Source organism: Drosophila arizonae, chromosome 2 (assembly GCF_054131065.1).
Source record: "Drosophila arizonae isolate 15081-1271.41 chromosome 2, UAZ_ARI_1.0, whole genome shotgun sequence".
NCBI lineage: Eukaryota > Metazoa > Arthropoda > Insecta > Diptera > Drosophilidae > Drosophila > Drosophila arizonae.
The window spans coordinates 31,405,156-31,423,973 of NC_142922.1; the positions used below are offsets into that span (position 1 = coordinate 31,405,156).

General features: G+C 37.7%; 1 protein-coding gene across 3 annotated transcripts in view; it reads left to right on the forward strand.

The window, feature by feature from the left end:
• The first annotated feature begins 5,812 nt into the window (after positions 1-5,812).
• LOC108621872 (uncharacterized) overlaps positions 5,813-18,818 on the forward strand; it is a 151,776-nt gene continuing 138,770 nt past the window's right edge. For 2 of the 3 annotated variants that reach the window (XM_089462593.1, XM_089462595.1), the window contains exon 1: positions 5,815-6,140. The gene's annotated coding sequence lies outside the window, so the exon portion shown is untranslated. Of the gene's footprint in view, positions 6,141-18,818 lie in introns of all 3 variants that reach the window. The other variant, XM_089462594.1, reaches the window with a different exon arrangement.

The window sequence follows — 18,818 nt, forward strand, 5'->3', positions numbered from 1 at the left end:
GGACTATGCGTTGGCCAAATGATCGTTAAACTAGGCGAAACTACGTAAAACCTGTTTTACGTTATACCTATTACGTTTTACGTTTCAATAATTATTATTAGAAAATATTCTAACTGAAAATATAATTACTTTACTTATAATTATAATATAAATATTATTATATTCGCATCATTAGAAAACATCTTAACTTAAAAACCTATTTTTGTTTTATTTTTTTATTTGTTTTTTAAAGTTAATAAATGGGAACATACTTATGTGTTTACAGCTCTTTTTTTTTTAATTCTAAACAATTGTTGACTTTGTATTTTCACTTTTATGACCCTTCGAGTGCGCCCCTGGCGAGGAGCGCATCGAGGCGTGAACTGGCATCGCAGTCGACGTCAGCGCCGACGACGCTGCTTGGGATTTGTTTTGCAAGGTTTGCTCAACGCACAGTTCGTCGGCTCGTCTGGTGAGTTACCTTTGGTGGGCTCATTGTGGGCGAGGGGACAGCGAGCTGGATTCTTGGATACATATTCAATTTTATGCTTGGCATGTGCCGCGAAGCCTGGCGTCACAAAGTTCCAACTTGCCGGCAGAGACAGATGTGGAGCAGAGGCAGAGACAGAGCCAGAAACAGAGGCAAAGGCAACTGCTAAGGCAAAGGCAGAGGCAGATCTCTGGCAAAGTTAGCTGCTGATTACTTGACATATGTTGGAAGCGTTTGCTTTGTGCGGCGGCGTGTAAAGCGGTTTCGCGTTTTCTCGGTTAGCAGAGCTTAATTTCGGCTGTGGAGCTTACCTGGCCTTCACCTAGGCTAAGCACGGCAACCAGACAGTCTGCCCTGACAGCGATGTGATAAATGAAGCGTATGAATAGCGCAAAATGTTGAAGAAGCTACAGCACCAGCACCAGCACCAGCACCAGCAACAGCAACGTCAGAACCACCAGCAGGAGTAGAAATAGCGTAGCAGGAGCCGGAGAAGCATCAAGCGTTGCGCAACATCCCGTCCAGAGCTGTGCTGACGGTCTAGCTCTGGTCAGTAACCGAGTTGCAACAACTTTGTAACAAAATTTACTAATTTAATTCTTACGCCATTTTGTTGGCTTTTTTATACCCATTGCAAGTGGGTATACTATGAGTATAATAACTCTGTTAGCACGTATGCTGCAAGCAAAATATATCGTTTGTATATGCTAAATAAATATTTGCTATCAAATAAAATAGCAATGTTGAACTCAGCGTGCCTAGATAGACTGATTCTAGCTGTCCTTATGTATGTATGAAAGCGATAATCTGTCAATTTCTTATATCTTTGGATTTTAATCTAATCATTTGTTGAGATATATATTGTGCTCACTTTTATCACTTACTAATGGCATCACATGACATACACATAACATACACATACATACACACTGCCTACACCTTACATTCTCACAACATACACATAACATGCACATAGCAGACATAGAGAGTATCATACAGTCGTTAACTCCCGCGCAAGGCACCCTTACTCGAATTTTTTTTGCATCCGCCGTGTCCTTTAAGGACGCGTTTTGCATACATGCAAAGCGCAGCAGGGCGACGTGCCACACAGCCACTTGGCAATGTTGCACGCTGCTTGCTGTGTAAAGTACCTGCAGCATCCGCTAACAACTCTCTCTCCCTCGCTCTTTCCCTCTCTCTCTCTCCCTCAATCTCTCACTCTTTCACTAGAACTGTTGCCGAAACTAATGTGGCATTATTAAGTTTTGAACTTTGTCACCAACATCGCGCATCCGCCAAACACCAGCAGCAGCAGCAGCAGCCGCATCGCATCCTTCGCCTCATTGCATGTTGTTTGTTGTGTTTGTATATGTCTCTCTCCATCTCTCTCTCTCTCTCTCTGCCACTCTCTCTGTGTACACCTTGTTAGATCATTAAGAGTCCATTAGTCATTAGCTACGTGTTGTCAGCGTCAGAGGCTTCCTGCTAAGCTGCTGTCGCCTCGTCTTAGTTTCTGGCTCCCATTGAGTGGTGCCCCACTCCCGACCACCCAGACCTGCACGCCACCACCACCTCCTCCCCCGCGGCAACACTTTCTCGCGCCGCGCATTGAAATATCTGAAATGCCTTTTGATTTTAATGGGAATTTCGCTGGGTAAACGTTCAACAGCACGTTGTCAAATTTTCCCGAGTTCCTTAACACACTCCTTTCTCTCCTTTCGCCGCTCTTTTTGCATTTTGCATCATTCAACACCTGCGGGCTTAGGCGGCATATCCGATAATAGAGTTCACATGCTCGCTATATATGTATATTTTTACCGTTTATCGTTTGCTTCTCATTTTTTAACAGTTCTCGTACAAATCTCGCATTGACCTCGCATGTGTCGCCAAAAATGGTTAATTAAACATTGTCTCTGCCCCTCCCGTGAAGAGGCAAAGGAAAAGGTGGGCGTGTCGCGTCTTTGGGGCGTGCCCGCCCATAAAAAAGAACTGATGTAGACCGCGAACGAATGGCAGAAAGAAGAGCAGATAATGGAGAACGAGTCGCAAAGTCAACGATGCGTTTTACGCTTTACCTGGGGCCCGTAATTTGTCCCACATAATCAGGGCATATGCCTAAATAGAGTCCACGGATATCTGAGCACTTAAAAGTCATTACAGCGTACCGTTCAGTCAAGCAGAAAGCTTCGACTGAAGAGTTTGTCATACAAAAGGTTTACATAAACTGATAAACATTTATTTTTATGTAACTTCTCCTATAGAAGTCGTAGAAAAATTGCCTTGTCGTTGTGATTAATTTTCTGTTTATCTTTGAATTATTGCTCTTCTATGAGATTCTCATATGCTTAAGCAAACACAATTTTTCATAAAATTTAGCGTTTTATAAAAAATATCGATAACATTATATCTATATTTGGCTCTTATTCCATATGTGCTTCTCGTAAAGTTAATTTTGACTTTCAGTTTGTTGTTCATTAATTGTAACATTTTTTACTACTCAATTCCATTCGTTTATTTTGCTTGAATGAGCTCCCTTCTATGCAGTTCTCAAACATTTTGTTACGTACTACTTTTCAACAGTTTCCTGCATTCGATTTGTCTCATCTCCCTCTCTGTTTTTGGGGTTCTAATCTAAGTAGATCGGTTCATTTGCTCCTGATATGAAATGCTATCTACTTTGAAATGATGAATATAATATATTCCATATTATGGTCTAAATTAGCAAAGTCTCATAGTATATAATGATATATACTCCATACACTCTCTAAACTATATGTATTCTAGCTTTTATTTAATATCTTTTACACATTATAAATATTTGATGCATATGCCATTCCTTATAATTTCCGAAAAATAGAATTTATAATTAATATAGTAGTTCACGTTGGCAAATTTATCAAATATTAACGACGGAATATTTTGTCAGGCCTTGACGTTTGATACAATTTCATAATAATTAATGTAAAATACGCAGCAGGATTCCAAAATGAACCCAATATTTCTTTAAATTATGAGGTAAATTTAATATAATTTATTAAACGTATATTATAGTTCACAGTTATTTTAGTAACTTAGGCGTGCAGGTCTATAAAATATTTATACACTGGTGGTTCCAACGCCAAATCGGACAAGACTATTTATTTATTTCAATAAGTATTTTCTTTAGCAGTAAGTTAACTTTTTACCGTTTTCACATTTTTTCTCAAATCTATTATGTATTAGCCCCCTAAAACAAAAAAAAAATTTTTTAATTTCAAATGGCAACATTTTTTTTATTTTAAAAAACTAACAACAAGTCCGATTTTGAGCTTCAACGCCAAATCGGACAAAAGAAAACTGCAAGAAAAATATCCGTTATTTGGCGGAGATTTTCGTTTTTGTTTTGCTTATTGCGTTTCGTTATGTTCTCAAGCTCATAGGCGTACAGTAACACAAATTATTTTTGCGAAATGGCTCCACGTGGGAAGCAAACTGGTGTTGAGGCACGCCAAATAATATTAAAACTGCATTTTGATGGCAAAACTGTTAGAGAAATAGCAGAGCTGGTCGGAAGAAGCAAATCTACCGTCCATGATATCATAAAAAGGTTTCGGGAAGATGGAAGATTGATTAACAAAAGCCAGGAGGGAAAAAGAAAGCGATTAAACTCAAGGGAGGAGCGGTCGATTATAAGGGAAATTAAGGTTGATCCCTTTAAAACCGCAAAGGAACTAAGGATGTCATTAAAAACAAACTTTGGAAAGGATGTGTGTGATAACACAGTGCGCAATACTTTGCATCGGTATGATTTGCATGGCCGAGTTGCCCAAAAAAAGCCTTATATTAGCCCTAAGAACAAAGCGTTTAGGGTAAAATTCGCGAAAGAGTACTTGCTAAAAACGGATGACTTTTGGAATCATGTTAGTTGGTTGTATATCATATTAAATACCTTTCTTTTTTGCTAATTATCTTATTTAAAGGTGTTGTTTACTGATGAAAGTAAATTTAATTTGCATGGGTCCGATGGTAAGGTGTATGTGTGGCGTAAACCAAATACTGAGTTTGAGCCCAAGAACACAATAGGCACTGTTAAGCATGGAGGAGGTTCAGTCATGGTTTGGGGCTGTATGTCGAGTGCGGGAGTTGGCCATTTGCACTTTATCGATGGCATACTCGATAAATTTGGCTACCTTGATATTTTGAAAAAAAATGTTAAGCAGAGTGCGGAGAAATTGGGGATACTTGAAGACTTTGCTTTCTATCAAGACAACGACCCCAAGCACACTTCAATGCTAGCTAGGCTCTGGCTAATCCATAATTGTCCCAAATTGATCCAAACGCCTGCCCAGAGCCCGGATATAAACGTAATAGAAAATCTGTGGGAAATTTTGGCGAGGAAAGTTTACCAAAACCGGTATAACAATCTGGACCAATTGAAAATGGGATTACTTGCAGCTTGGGACTCCATAGAGCCAGAGATCTGCAAAAAGTTGGTCAAATCAGTTCCCAATCGCTTGCAGGCTGTTGTCGCAAACAAAGGTTTTGCAACAAAATATTAAATATTAAGTTTTTCTCTTATTTTTTATTAAAGTTTTCTTTTGTCCGATTTGGCGTTGAAGCTCAAAATCGGACTTGTTGTTAGTTTTTTAAAATAAAAAAAATGTTGCCATTTGAAATTAAAAATTTTTTTTTTTGTTTTAGGGGGCTAATACATAATAGAGTTGAGAAAAAATGTGAAAACGGTAAAAATTTAACTTACTGCTAAAGAAAATACTTATTGAAATAAATAAATAGTCTTGTCCGATTTGGCGTTGGAGCCACTGTACATGAATTTGACTTTTACATATTATGGCTATTTAGATTTCACTATAAATATATATTATCAATTAATTTAAATACTGAATTTTATTAATATATAAAGACTAGTGAATATTTTAATAATGACTAAATTGCATAAATTTTGTTTCTCTCTACAATATTTTGATTATTTCATCAATTAATTAAATCACTGAAATTTATCATATATATATTATTATATATTTGTCATCTAATCATGCAATATATGTGTATATTGAATATACATTTGACATATGCTATAAAACTGGCCTCTGACAATTTGCTTGAAAGGTTGCAGACTCATGTTGCCGCAGCACGGGCCTTAACAACACGCTCAAACCGGCTTTTGTTGTGCGAGTGACTGGCGCTGGGGATTGTTGTGAAAAACGTAAACACAACATGTTGCATGCTCGAACATGTTCGAGCTCGTTCCGTGGCAGCCTCGATGCCAATTCCAAACGTTCCGCCGCCCACTCAGACTGCTCAGCCTATGCGTCGGCCGCATGAGTCGCCCGTTGTCGTTCGTTACGTTCCACTAAGAACGTGCACGTCGAGCGCTGGCGTTCGACTCAGTTCACTTTGGGATCTCGTGCGGGTTAGTACGGAGCTGCGGCGTACGCGAGAGTCGCGCCAAGTTAACAGTGGAAACAGTAGCCAAGACCTAGTGCAAACGGAACAAGCTATCAACCTACCCCAACGGGCAAATCAATGGGGCCAGTCCCACCGAAACTCGCAACAAAAACCAAATAAATCACGCGGTGAAACACAATAAAAAATACCTTTGAAAATAATTACAAAAAATAATTAAATTGATTGAAAGCATTCAGCAAGGAAATTAACTAGCTGCGATTCTGTGGTTAGTACTTGCAACAATTTGTTCATTCATAAGTGTGGCATGCATATTTCATAAGACTATGTCCCTGTTTCTCTGTGTGCGTGAGTGTGTGTGGCAAGTGTGTTAGCTCTTGTAAGCTTGTGCCAAAGGCCAAAATATGAAAATCAAATATATAAATAAATCAACACAATAATTTTAAAGGAATATCAATAAAAATGCAAAAGGACTTTCTGGCTCAGTCCTTGCAGCAAGGCCCTGGGCCAATTTATGTAACTGTAGTAAAGGATTAAGCGCCCGATCGCTCTTCTTTTATGTGACGCTCTTATATTTATGGACAATTATTTTTAAAAACGGTTGCTCCGACTCCTGCCGACGCTGATGGCCAGCCAGAGCCACGTCCTGAGCAGCTGGCGCTAAAGCGTTTGCCGACAGCCGCCGTTTCATGTTTTCAATCAATTGCGCATAAATTTGACAGAATAGAATTTCCTAAAGTCTGTCCATCAGTGCTACCCAAGCTGCCCAAACCCCTGAAAAGGATACATAAAACCCAATAAACTGTGAAAAAGAAACTTACAAAAAAAATTAGTACATATATATTTTTTAAACGGAAAAGTATGTAATTGTTTTGATTGTGATTATGATTATGTGCATAGCTGGTAATCGTGAAGACCTAATAATTTCTTATTTATAATAGTCGTCATGGAAGTGATACAAGTCAAGATATATTTAAGAGGATGCTTAGATATATTACAAGACTTCGTTCTATATTGATGACGCTCCTCTGTTCTTCTAATTTAAATCATACAACAGATCCAAGTTAATATATATTCAAGGGAATGCTTAGAAATATTGCAAGATTTTTGTGGCATATTGACGACGCTCCTGGTTTTTTATAATTTAAATCCTACAACAGATCCTATAGATTCTGAAAAAATTAAAATGCTTAAGTCATATTCATTAAAAAAGCATTTAAAATATGGAACGGCAATCATCATATTGAATGCCGGCTTTCAGATTAAATCAGTCCAATAGAATGGCTAAAGTAACAATACTGTTCAACACTTAATTTGATAGGGTCAATTGAAAACAAACAAATAAACGAGAAAAAGTTTTGGAGCAGCACGAAAATATGGCTAAATTGACAGCGCTGACTGCACACAATAAAATTTAATTAAGCTGGAATTTTATTGTTTATAAATTCATGTTAAAGATATTTTGACGGGGCGGCTGGGATGGGAGCTCTAACCAAAATATGTGCAATTAACTGAAATCGCGCGGCGCGTTCAAGAAATTTTCCGCTAATTGTTTTGCGCCAACACCCGGCCAGCAGGAGGCGGGCGCGAAAAGCTCCGAAACAGGCGCAGGAGCCCCCAGACAGGGGCCCGGAGCTGAAATACGAGTATTTCGATTGGCGCCGCCAGCTGTGCAGGCTGGATTTCATTTTGTTTTGATATGCAAATGGTCTTAAATTCCGCTGCTCCACTTCAAATGAAATTGCCTAAAAGTTTTTGTTTTCATCGCTCCGCCCACGTCCTTCAAAAAGTTAGCCGAGGCTCGTGCGACGGAGTCATTTAATTTTAAATGCCTGCCATTTTTATTAATGGTTATTGCCGTGAGTGTAAAGTGAAAGCCCTTCAGAGCGCCAGCACGGGGCGCACGTAATAATCGAAAATTGTTTTTGCCATCTCCCAGGCCAACAGCAGCAGAGGGAGGAGCAGCAGGAGGGGGGCAAGGAGAACTCGTCTATAACAACTGGAAAGCTGTGTGTTTTGCTCCATGGAGCAGATGAAATTTAGTTGGCCAAAAGTTTGCTTTTAGCTCGGAGCTACGAAAGGAGCTGCACTTTCCTGTCTAAACAAAGTTTTGAGACTCTTGCAGAGGATGCTCTGACCATGATATGAAATCAAAATTGACTAGATGAAGAAGAATACATATATTGATCCGATTAGAGTTGATAAGGCAATATCTGACATAGCTGTTGATGATCAGCGTATTACTATATTAGCCTAGTGGTATTGAAATAATCGATAATTGCTGACAATTTTGAGTGTCTCACGTTCACACCAATATAAATTTTCTATTGGCAAGGTGCGATAATTTAAATAGGCTAGAAGAAGGAGAAGATATACATTGATCCGATTAGAGATGAGTTGATAAGGCAATATCTGCATATTGACCCTTGCAGAGTATTCTTCGATGTTGGTATGAAATGAAGATTGGCTAGAAGAGGAAGCCATATGATGCTGCTCTGATTAGAGATGAGTTGATAAGTCAAATCATGTCAATCTCTATTGCCAATCAGATCATAATACTACATATAACAGCTTAGTGATATTTAGTTTAGAGCGTTTCGAGAAAGGAGAACATTTGTGCTCCTCGTGATTGGTTGCATCTTTTGTTCATCGCAGGGTATTCACAGTACCATATGACCTGCGCTGGATGAAAGGATTTGCTAAATGGTATTCAATATTCCACATGCAATTTAATGGGTTCACATTATCTTGAGAGTGGCTTAGCGTCTGGCTTAGAGTTAAGTGCGTGATTTTAAATTGAACATAAAGTTTTTTTTCCCGTTTTGTGATATCGTATCACATTTTTGAATCATAAAAGAGTCATTCATCCGAATAGCTGCTGGCGCTGACGACACTTTTCTCAGTGATTTCTACAAATTTGCGCACATTTCGCATAATTCTATCTATCACACCCACGCACGCACACTGCCTGCACTCACACTTACACTCACTCACATCCATTTATACTCACACACACACACACACACTCATACATCAGCAACCTCGCTGTTTGCACAAACATTTATATCAATTTCTTTATTCCTTTCGGGCCCAGCAGACTTGCATTCATATATGCTTTATGCCTCCAACTTCGACTTTGGTTCCCCATCAAAAGCTTCGCTTTTGCTATTTTTTTTTTTTTTTGGTTTTGGCTCCAAGGAAATTTATGTATGCGTTTTATGGCTACGTGGCTCGTAAATAAGAAGAATGTTGCAGCGCCGTTAGAAAATCGGTTTTATTTCTCACATTCGAATATATATAAATATATGTGTAAGGATAAATGTATGTAGGTATAGCAGAGCCTGGGGTAAGCGTGGAGCCAGGCAAGGTATTAGGCAAAAAGGCATTTAGTTTGCATTTGCTTGCAACGTTTTCATTAAAGCCTTCTGAATTTATTCCACCTTTGGATTAGCTGCCTATAGAACACTCTTCTCCCTTTATTTAGTTTGTGTTGGATATTATGTTTTCATTTTGTAATACATATTGTGTTTCTTAGCAAGAAGGTCTGTTTTGATCAGTAAACTTTCAGTTTTAGTTACTGTATTTACAACATATATTACATTTCGTTGCACATTCCAGTATTCCCTGAATCCATTACAAATTTGAAATCAAGCTGGAATGGTTTTGTGGAAGTGCATGTAACATTCAGTAGTATTCAGTAGTAAGCGTGGTAGATAGAGTATATATATTAGTGAATAGGATAAAGTCATGTCAACCTGCCGAATCTCCAAAACTGTAAATGCTAGAAATGCTTACAAGTTTTCTTTCTTTTTATTTGTTTGTTTGATAACTCATCCCATTCGCCGGGTATCGATAATAGTCGATACTTTGATTATTATGCATAATTTATGTACTGTTAGACCAAGAGACTTCCGATTTTCAGTGAGTTACGTAATTATGTATGTTTGATATGCATGCATAAAGGGAATATCATCATTATTAGTACAGCAGTTCTTTGCACAGCTTAGGGCATCTCCTAGTCGAGCAGTCTCTACTAGAGCACTCACACGTGTTTATTTGTAGTTAGCAGATTTGGTTTGTGTAAAGTGATACATTCTGTTAAATGTGATAAATAATACACGATTTCTATACAAGTAAAATTCAGGGAGAGAGGGAGTAAGAGCATGTAAAAGAAAAATATATCCAGACGTGTGCCACAGCTGAAATTTAAAGGAATTTTTTGTGTAGCATGTTACATATTATTTATTTAGGTTTTGATAAAATTATAAATTGATACATATGTAGATAGGGTAGACTGATAAATAAATATGCAGATAAATGATTCCAACAACATTAATTTCGCAATAAGTTGATTATTATTAAATATACTTTCGCAGCCCAGTTAAATATATATGTGTGTGTATGGCAGAAGAAAAGGGAAGATGGGATCAGTCTAGGTTACGCATTGGCCCCGATAGACATATCTCAGTCAGCTATAGCTACTATCTTTTATATTATTCTGTTTATATTATTTATTTAACAGGAATTTCAGCTTGTTTTCTAATTGAATCAAATTCAAATTCATTTTTATACAGAAATTCGACTCATTTTGATTCACTTCCATATTCAAGCAACGATAATAACCGTATAATTCTATTTAGGGCCCATTCATGGCTTCATTGCGCCGGAGTTTGCGGCGGCATTGAAATGCGAAGTTGAAAGTTGTTGAAAAGAGAGTCGAAAGTGTAAATTCTTAATTGAATTAAAAATTCTTTCAAAATTGTTTGCTGCAAACTTCCAATTCAATTTCGATTTCAGTTTCTACTTCTTGTTGCTGTTTTTTGTTAGCGTCTTCAGTTGGCAAATGCTGAATGAAAAAATAACAAAAAAGAATGAAAAACGAGCTAAAATAATATAAATAAAACAATGCAAACGCTGTGCAGAGAAGCATGCAAAGGCGAATGGAGATCGCCAAATTGGATTGCAAGGCTCGAAAAAAAAGAGAAAAAAACAAAAACACATAGCCCAAAACGTAGTTCGTTAAACTCGGCCGTTTATGAATTTATACAACACGTTGCTTGTTGTTCTCGTTGTTGTTAGTTGTCGTTGTTGTTGCTGTTGCTCGTTGAGGTAAGCCAAGCAGAACGTTGCGTTCCGTTTGCAGCTACGTAAATACTTACATATACATACATATATATATAAAAACACAATTTGTATTTGTTAGCCAACCCTCCACAGATAAACGTAGATACCTACATGCCACATGCCACATGCCGCCCCACCCGGCCAGTGATGAGGCAACCTACAACAACAAATAGCTGCGCAGCAATAGCAAGTCTGTTGCGGCAACAGGCCAGTGGCAGATCAAATGGAGCTGGGGCAAGCCACCCTCGGCAGAAATGCATGCCATGCATGTGAGAATGTGAAATATAATTTGAATATTAGCCTAGAATTAGGCAAGTGGTGAGGCATAGCGCACCGTTGCTGCAGCTGCAGTTGCCGTTGCTGCTAGCCCCGTCGTTGTCAAAGCCGGAAACGGAAATGCGCACGGGACACGCCCTCATTGCCAGCAGCAAAGTAGGTGCTGAGGGGGCTGGTGCGTTCTCAATTAACTGGAATAATTCATGCAGCTGAGAGTGGACCTCACTGTGTGTGTGTGTGGGTGGGCACTAAAGTCCTTGAACACTTGACGCCCCCACCAACACACATTAAATCATCTGCATGTATGTGTGTGTGTGTGCTTCTGCGAAATCAATTCAATCAATTGACTTAGTTTACTTTCCCTAGAATGCATTTAGTATAAACATTTTCCGAGAACTGCCCTCATTCAACATTCACACGCAGCAGTTGACTTTTCCTTTGTTTTTCGTGGAAAACGCTTCAGTTACACGTCTTTAAAAGGGCTCGAATGTCAGTCACCCAATGAGTGCATAAGTTGTCTAAACGCGAACTGCACTCAGCACACAGACTTGCATTAGACTGTTAATCGGCTCTGCGCTTATTTAACTTTTCGGTCTGGCGATTCCACTTCGCCGATGTCGAAGCGAATGAAATTCTTACCTCTGTGCACTTGCCACTTGAAGGGCCCCAACGGGGGCTGAAAATTAAATGGGTGCCCACGATTCGATTCGAATATCCACAAATCATTTTCATTCTGATGCCAACAATGTAAATATTTCAATGAGAGAAATGAGAAATCTGCGATGATTGACTGCCATATGCTCAGCACAATATACACTAATGTGTGAACAATACATTCATGTTATAAAAGCCAAGTATTGGGAATATATATAAACGTACATAACATATAACATAAGTGCAACATAAATATTTACAGATTACATACTTATAGACTTTATAATAGATTATCGATATATTAAAAGATATCTTTCATTAGTTTATGAGCATTATCTCTATATAAGTTGATAAAACTAAAATCTTAAAATTATTATTCTAAAAAGTTGTAGATTTATTTATCAGACAGAAAGAATTTACGATAAAGCTTAAGCTCAGTCTATCTGACAAATGAATGCCAAAGCTGAAATTTTTTTTTTAGTTAATTGATTTTGTTTTTCTCTATATATGTACATATGAATTTCTTTAAAACAAAAGTCTTGTTAATAGATGTTTACTAATGAATCTATCATTTCTGTCTCATTTTAAATATCTTTACCTTTTTTCTCTTAATTTCCTCAAATTAATCAGCTTAGACCCTGTTTAGAAACAAAAAGAAAATCGAGCAATATTTCGGGTCTCCTCAGGGTGTAGATCACAATTCATTGTAGCTAATTTACTTTCAATGTAATCAGTATGAGATTATTACGAATAACTATATTTATCTTTTTTTATTACTTTTAATTTTTTAAAAATTTTTTCCTTTCTATTCGAATTCTTGCACACAAGTATACAGGGTATTTGGTCTGTTAGCTGTTGCAGTCTGGCCGTCTGGCAGTTAGACTGCAATATTTCCATTCAAGCTCATTTGTAAGCATAAACAGAAATATATTTGAAATTGATGCCTTGCCTTCTGCCAGTGCATATCATTTTCCATAGGCCCTCTCGTAATTTGGTCGAATGCACTCAGTTCCAATGCAGCTCCAGCTCAGATAAGCGCATGATTTTACGAGTGGCAACATTAGCTGCTATTATTGCCCACAAATGTGTGTGTGTGTGTGTGTGTGTGTGCGTGTGTGTGGGTGTGAGGGAGCAACAGTAGCGGCAGCAGCAGGAGTAGCAGCACCAGCTGCAATTAGGCGACATTAGCTGCACTTGAAATGCACTAATAGAATTCGAGTACCGTTAATCTAAACGGCGGACGGTCGGGGGGTTCACTGAACCTTCGAGGCACAAAGCAAAGAGCGAAATCCACTTAAGATTAAGTCGTTAGCTTCGTTGCTCGTTGTTTGAGCGGCAATCAAATGCGAGTCAAACGTCTTATGAATTTCTACTCAAAAATTCATTAGCCGCAAATTGAAAACCCATATCAAAATGCCGCACCACAATAAGCCACTTTTGGCTAAAAAGCCAAATAATTTACTTACAATGGAAACAATGAAAAAAAAAAATAAAAAAACAAATTTGAGGGATTTCTAAAGACTTTTTGATACTCTGTAACAGTTTTCTACACTAATTGATATGATGTTTTTCTATATATTCAATTTTAAAGTCTTATAAGGAAATGAAACCACTTGAAGTCTGCGCGTATTAAAAGAGCAGCTTCTCACTACATAATATTCATGATTCATACTCTGCTTCATATCCACATGTAATCATATATTTCAAATATAGTTCCGTAGAAGATATGCTATAGCCGTAGCTATAATTTACAGGGTATACGAATCCAATGAGCTGCATGCTTTTAGCCGCCACTTGCTGCCGCACTAATTTGCACTAATTGATTGATTTTTTCTCTTTTATTTGGGCACCAAGACCCCTTCCACCCCTCTACTGCCCCGTGACCCCTTTTCTCTGCCTGACCAGGCTCGTTTGGCGGCTTTAATTGAGCGCGTCTGTTTGGCTGCGTTGCCTGTCAAATGTATCTCCCATTTGACATACGTTGACAGTTTGTCGGCCAGACGGGCAGCCATAGTTTTTCCTCTTCTTCTTTTGTTATTTGACTCTCTCCCTCTCTCTCTCTCTCTCTCTCTCTCTCTCTCTCTTTCTCTCTGTCTGAATGTGTGTGTGTGTGTGCTTGTGTGTGGCTGCCAAATCGAAAACTAAACAGCCATCAGCCCAGAGGCGACGGGGCGTCGGCTCAGTTGCTCGCAGTCAAAGTCTCATTAGCTGATGGCTCAGATACCAAGTCACTCTGATTGGGTTTTAATGCGTTTTTGTCCGCCTCACGAGTCGAAGGTTGCGCTCGCTCTTGCTCTTGCTCTGCCGCTTGGGTTTGCTTTCGGTTTCGGTTTGGGTTTTGCTTTTGCTGTTCGTTTTGGTCTTGCCTGCCCAGCAAACGGTGTCGTCTTCACCCATTAACCAAAACGATCTACGCAATGACAAACACTTTCTCCTTGCCTCTTTGTTGCAATTAGCTATTACGCGCAACGAACGGAATCGCAGTCCATATAAAAGGCAATTGTTGTGGCTACGGCAATTACAGGTAGATAGGGCCATGGATATACGTGAGGGATATTATATGGGCATGGATGTATGGATGAGTAAGGGCAACACAGATAAATACTTACAATTTCAAATACTTTATTCAATCCTTGCTAACCGCAAGGTGGCTATATATTAAGTAACTGAACGCTTGACCGATTTTACAATGTCAATTTTTTAAAAGGGGGTCGATAGGATATCAAATATTTGTATAAGAAATGATTATTAATTACTATTAGTTCCTCACTCATTAAAATTCTAAATGCGTTTAACTTAAAAGTGTGAATAAATTTGTAAACAACTGTGAACAAACAAAATAATGTACAATATCTAATCCGCTTACAATTTATTTAATATTCTTTATTGCTTATTGTTTACAACTGAAATTGTGAATGCTTTGGTTTCAATCGAATCGAACTTAATACTCATTGGCTACAATTTAAAATTGTTAATGTTTTAGTTTCCATTTACTTATCGGATATTCACCGACTCAGAGTCAGGCTAAACTTTCTATGTGTATGTAGTCTATTGGATGTAAATTAGTTCCCATAATGCACATATTTCTAAAAATATATGTAAATTTGAATTAGACCTGAAAACTAATTGTTTCGTCTCATACGAATTTAGTATTAAATTATTAAATTTTTTATCATTAGTCAATTAATTTTGATTATATTTATATATATTTTATACAACTTGTAAATATATCCGAGAAGTTAGTTAACTAGTTAGCTAGAAATCTAATCTAATAGACTCGAATACCATATATAGGTATCATATAAGGTATCTATGCCAGGAACTGTAATCTCCAATGCGAATCAACTACTCTGTCATTATAAATAAATTCATATAAAAATGTGTATATAAATTCACGGTTTTGCTACAATTTTTCTTCACTGTGAAATCTTTTCTGCAAATCGCAATTTTTCCATGCTTAAGGGGTGCCTTTTGGTGGTAGTTGGGGCGTTCAAATTGGTGTCAATGAGGTCTTAAACTTCCAACTTCATTGGCGGGCAAATGAGGATGCAGCAGTTGAAGATGGGGGCGACGATTGCGCAGATGTGCTTGGATGCATCGTGCAGCTGAGCAGGTGTACACAAACACACACACGCACAGATGGCCTGTGTGTGTACAGGCACACGTTCACTGCTTGCATGGGCAATTTAGTGGCTCACGCCCACCTGCAAATCGCTGGCATGAAGAAGAGGTAACAGAGACTACATATAGCTGAAGTTGGCCCGGCACGATTTCAGGGCCCTTCCTCTCGGCATCTTTCGCTGTAAATTGGTCTGGCCGTGTAAATTATACAACAACAACAGCGAAGAAGAAGCACAAGCAGCAGCAGCAGCAACAGAAGAAGAAGCAGGCCAAAAACAATAATCGCAAAGCCAGCAGCAGCAGCAGCATGTGGCACAAGCGAAGCTCGAAGCTCGGCATTTCAACGCTCCAGTTCCAGTTCACAGACATTGACACAGTTTGCAACATTTTGTGGCAACTCATCTCGAGAGCTGCTGCTGCTGCTGCTGCCGTTGCTGCTGCTTCTCCTCCTGCTAGTTGTACGTTGCATGCGCTGAGCAGCCAACAAGTCAACATCTCTGGCTGCCAATCTAATTAGTAATTTTTGTTGTTGTTGCAAATGCACTTTTCGTGCAGTGTGCAGTGTGCAGCGTGCAGTGTGCAGCGTGCAACTTGTAATGAGCCTGCCTCACATACCACTTCGTGCGGCGCAGAGCCGAAAAAATGTTGTTTTCTTTGGCTTCACTTTTGGCGGTCGTAAATCTTCAATTGTCATTACTTGTTGTTGGCCGTTATTTAACGTTATTATCATTGTTGCATGCCCTCGGCCCCGCACCAAACTCACCTCCCGCTCCACACCGGCCGGCCGCTTGCCCCTTAAGCTGCTTACGTTTGCCTTTCCTTTTATGTCGTTTCGTCTCGTTTCGTTTTGTATACAAATGCGAAGCATAACAATTGACTCGTTTGTGGCAGCATCCATGGCAACCCTCTGCCGCTCCCTCTCTCTCTCGCTCCCTTCTCTCTCTTTTCATTAAAGGTGCCAACGAGCATCGACAGCCGATGGATACCACTCATTGGCGATGGCACAAAGGTGTTGTCGTGGCTGCTGCTGTGAATGCTAAAGCCGCTTAAGTTTATTTCGAGCGCTCGGCTGATGGGGTAGCGCAAATGATTCACATGCGAAAGATTTGTCATTCTTATGGAGTCCCGGGACTCGAGTCTGGAATCTGGGAGGCAAAATTCATCTTGAATTCAAGTGTCGCAAGAGGGATCACAAATTTGTGCCAATTATGTTAATTTGATTTCGTCTTTGTGTTGTTTTTGTTTCGAGTTCGGCATTTTATGGCCAAATCAAATTTGCGGCAATTGCATTAAGTAGCCAGCAGAAACAAATTCGAATATAACGGCCCAAATATTGCGGCCCACATAAACACAATAAATGGCCCCGCTCTCTCCCCACACTCCTCACCCACCCACCATTCCAGTCAGACCAAAGAAAAAATTGTTATGACAAAGCAAATGAAAATAAATGAGCCCACAAATGCGGCGACAGTTGGAGATCGCAGCGGGCCAGGATAACGCGTCCTGCACACAGTTTCTATACGCGATTCGATGGGATTTTCATTTTTTTTTCTCTACTGTAGCCAGCGCAGATAAGCGTGAGGCGACACAAAGCATTCCAAAATTGTATACAAATGGTCAACTTAAGACAATGGCTCCAAGGGTGAGCAGAAGGCGAGGGCGGCATCGCAATGAGCGCAGCCCATGAAGAAAGCAGCAACAACAGCAGCCAAAACAAAAGCCGACAAATGGAGGCAGCTAGCCGTGGCATCCACATAGTTCTAGGTGGGCGGGGCACAGCAAAAGGCGGCTGCCCATGAAAGCCAACGAGCTGCAAATGTAAAATTAATAAGAAATCAATTCGTGAAAATATCAGTGACGGGAGCCAAACGTAGCGAAGCGAAAGCGAAAGCAAAAATGTCATAAATAACAAATGTGAGAATGCCCCAGATAGAAATACCAGACTCACAAATACCCTATATACTTATACTTATACTTATACTTATACTTATACTTATACTTATACTTATACTTATACTTATACTTATACTTATACTTATACTTATACTTATACTTATACTTATACTTATACTTATACTTATACTTATACTTATACTTAGACTTAGACTTAGACTTAGACTTATACTTATACTTATACTTATACTTATACTTATACTTATACTTATACTTATACTTACTATACTTATACTTATACTTATACTTATACTTATACTTATACTTATACTTATACTTATACTTATACTTATACTTATACTTATACTTATACTTATACTTACTTATACTTATACTTATACTTATACTTATACTTATACTTATACTTATACTTATACTTATACTTATACTTATACTTATACTTATACTTATACTTATACTTATACTTATACTTATACTTATACTTATACTTAGACTTATACTTATACTTATACTTATACTTATACTTATACTTATACTTATACTTATACTTATACTTATACTTATACTTATACTTATACTTATACTTATACTTATACTTATACTTATACTTATACTTATACTTATACTTATACTTATACTTATACTTATACTTATACTTATACTTATACTTATACTTATACTTATACTTATACTTATACTTATACTTATACTTATACTTATACTTATACTTATACTTATACTTATACTTATACTTATACTTATACTTATACTTATACTTATACTTATACTTATACTTATACTTATACTTATACTTATACTTATACTTATACTTATACTTATACTTATACTTACTTATACTTATACTTATACTTATCTATACTTATACTTATACTTATACTTATACTTATACTTATACTTATACTTATACTTATACTTATACTTATACTTATACTTATACTTTATACTTATACTTATACTTATACTTATACTTATAACTTATACTTATACTTATACTTATACTTATACTTATACTTATACTTATACTTATACTTATACTTATACTTATACTTATACTTATACTTATACTTATACTTACTTATACTTATACTTATACTTATACTTATACTTATACTTATACTTATACTTATACTTATACTTATACTTATACTTATACTTATACTTATACTTATACTTATACTTATACTTATACTTATACTTATACTTATACTTATACTTATACTACATAAGGATATCCAACATACTTATGACTGCTAACTTTCTTATACTTATCCTTTATAACTAAATCGAACTTAACAGGTATGCACATTGGCTTTGTCCTTTCGCGGTTATCAAGGCA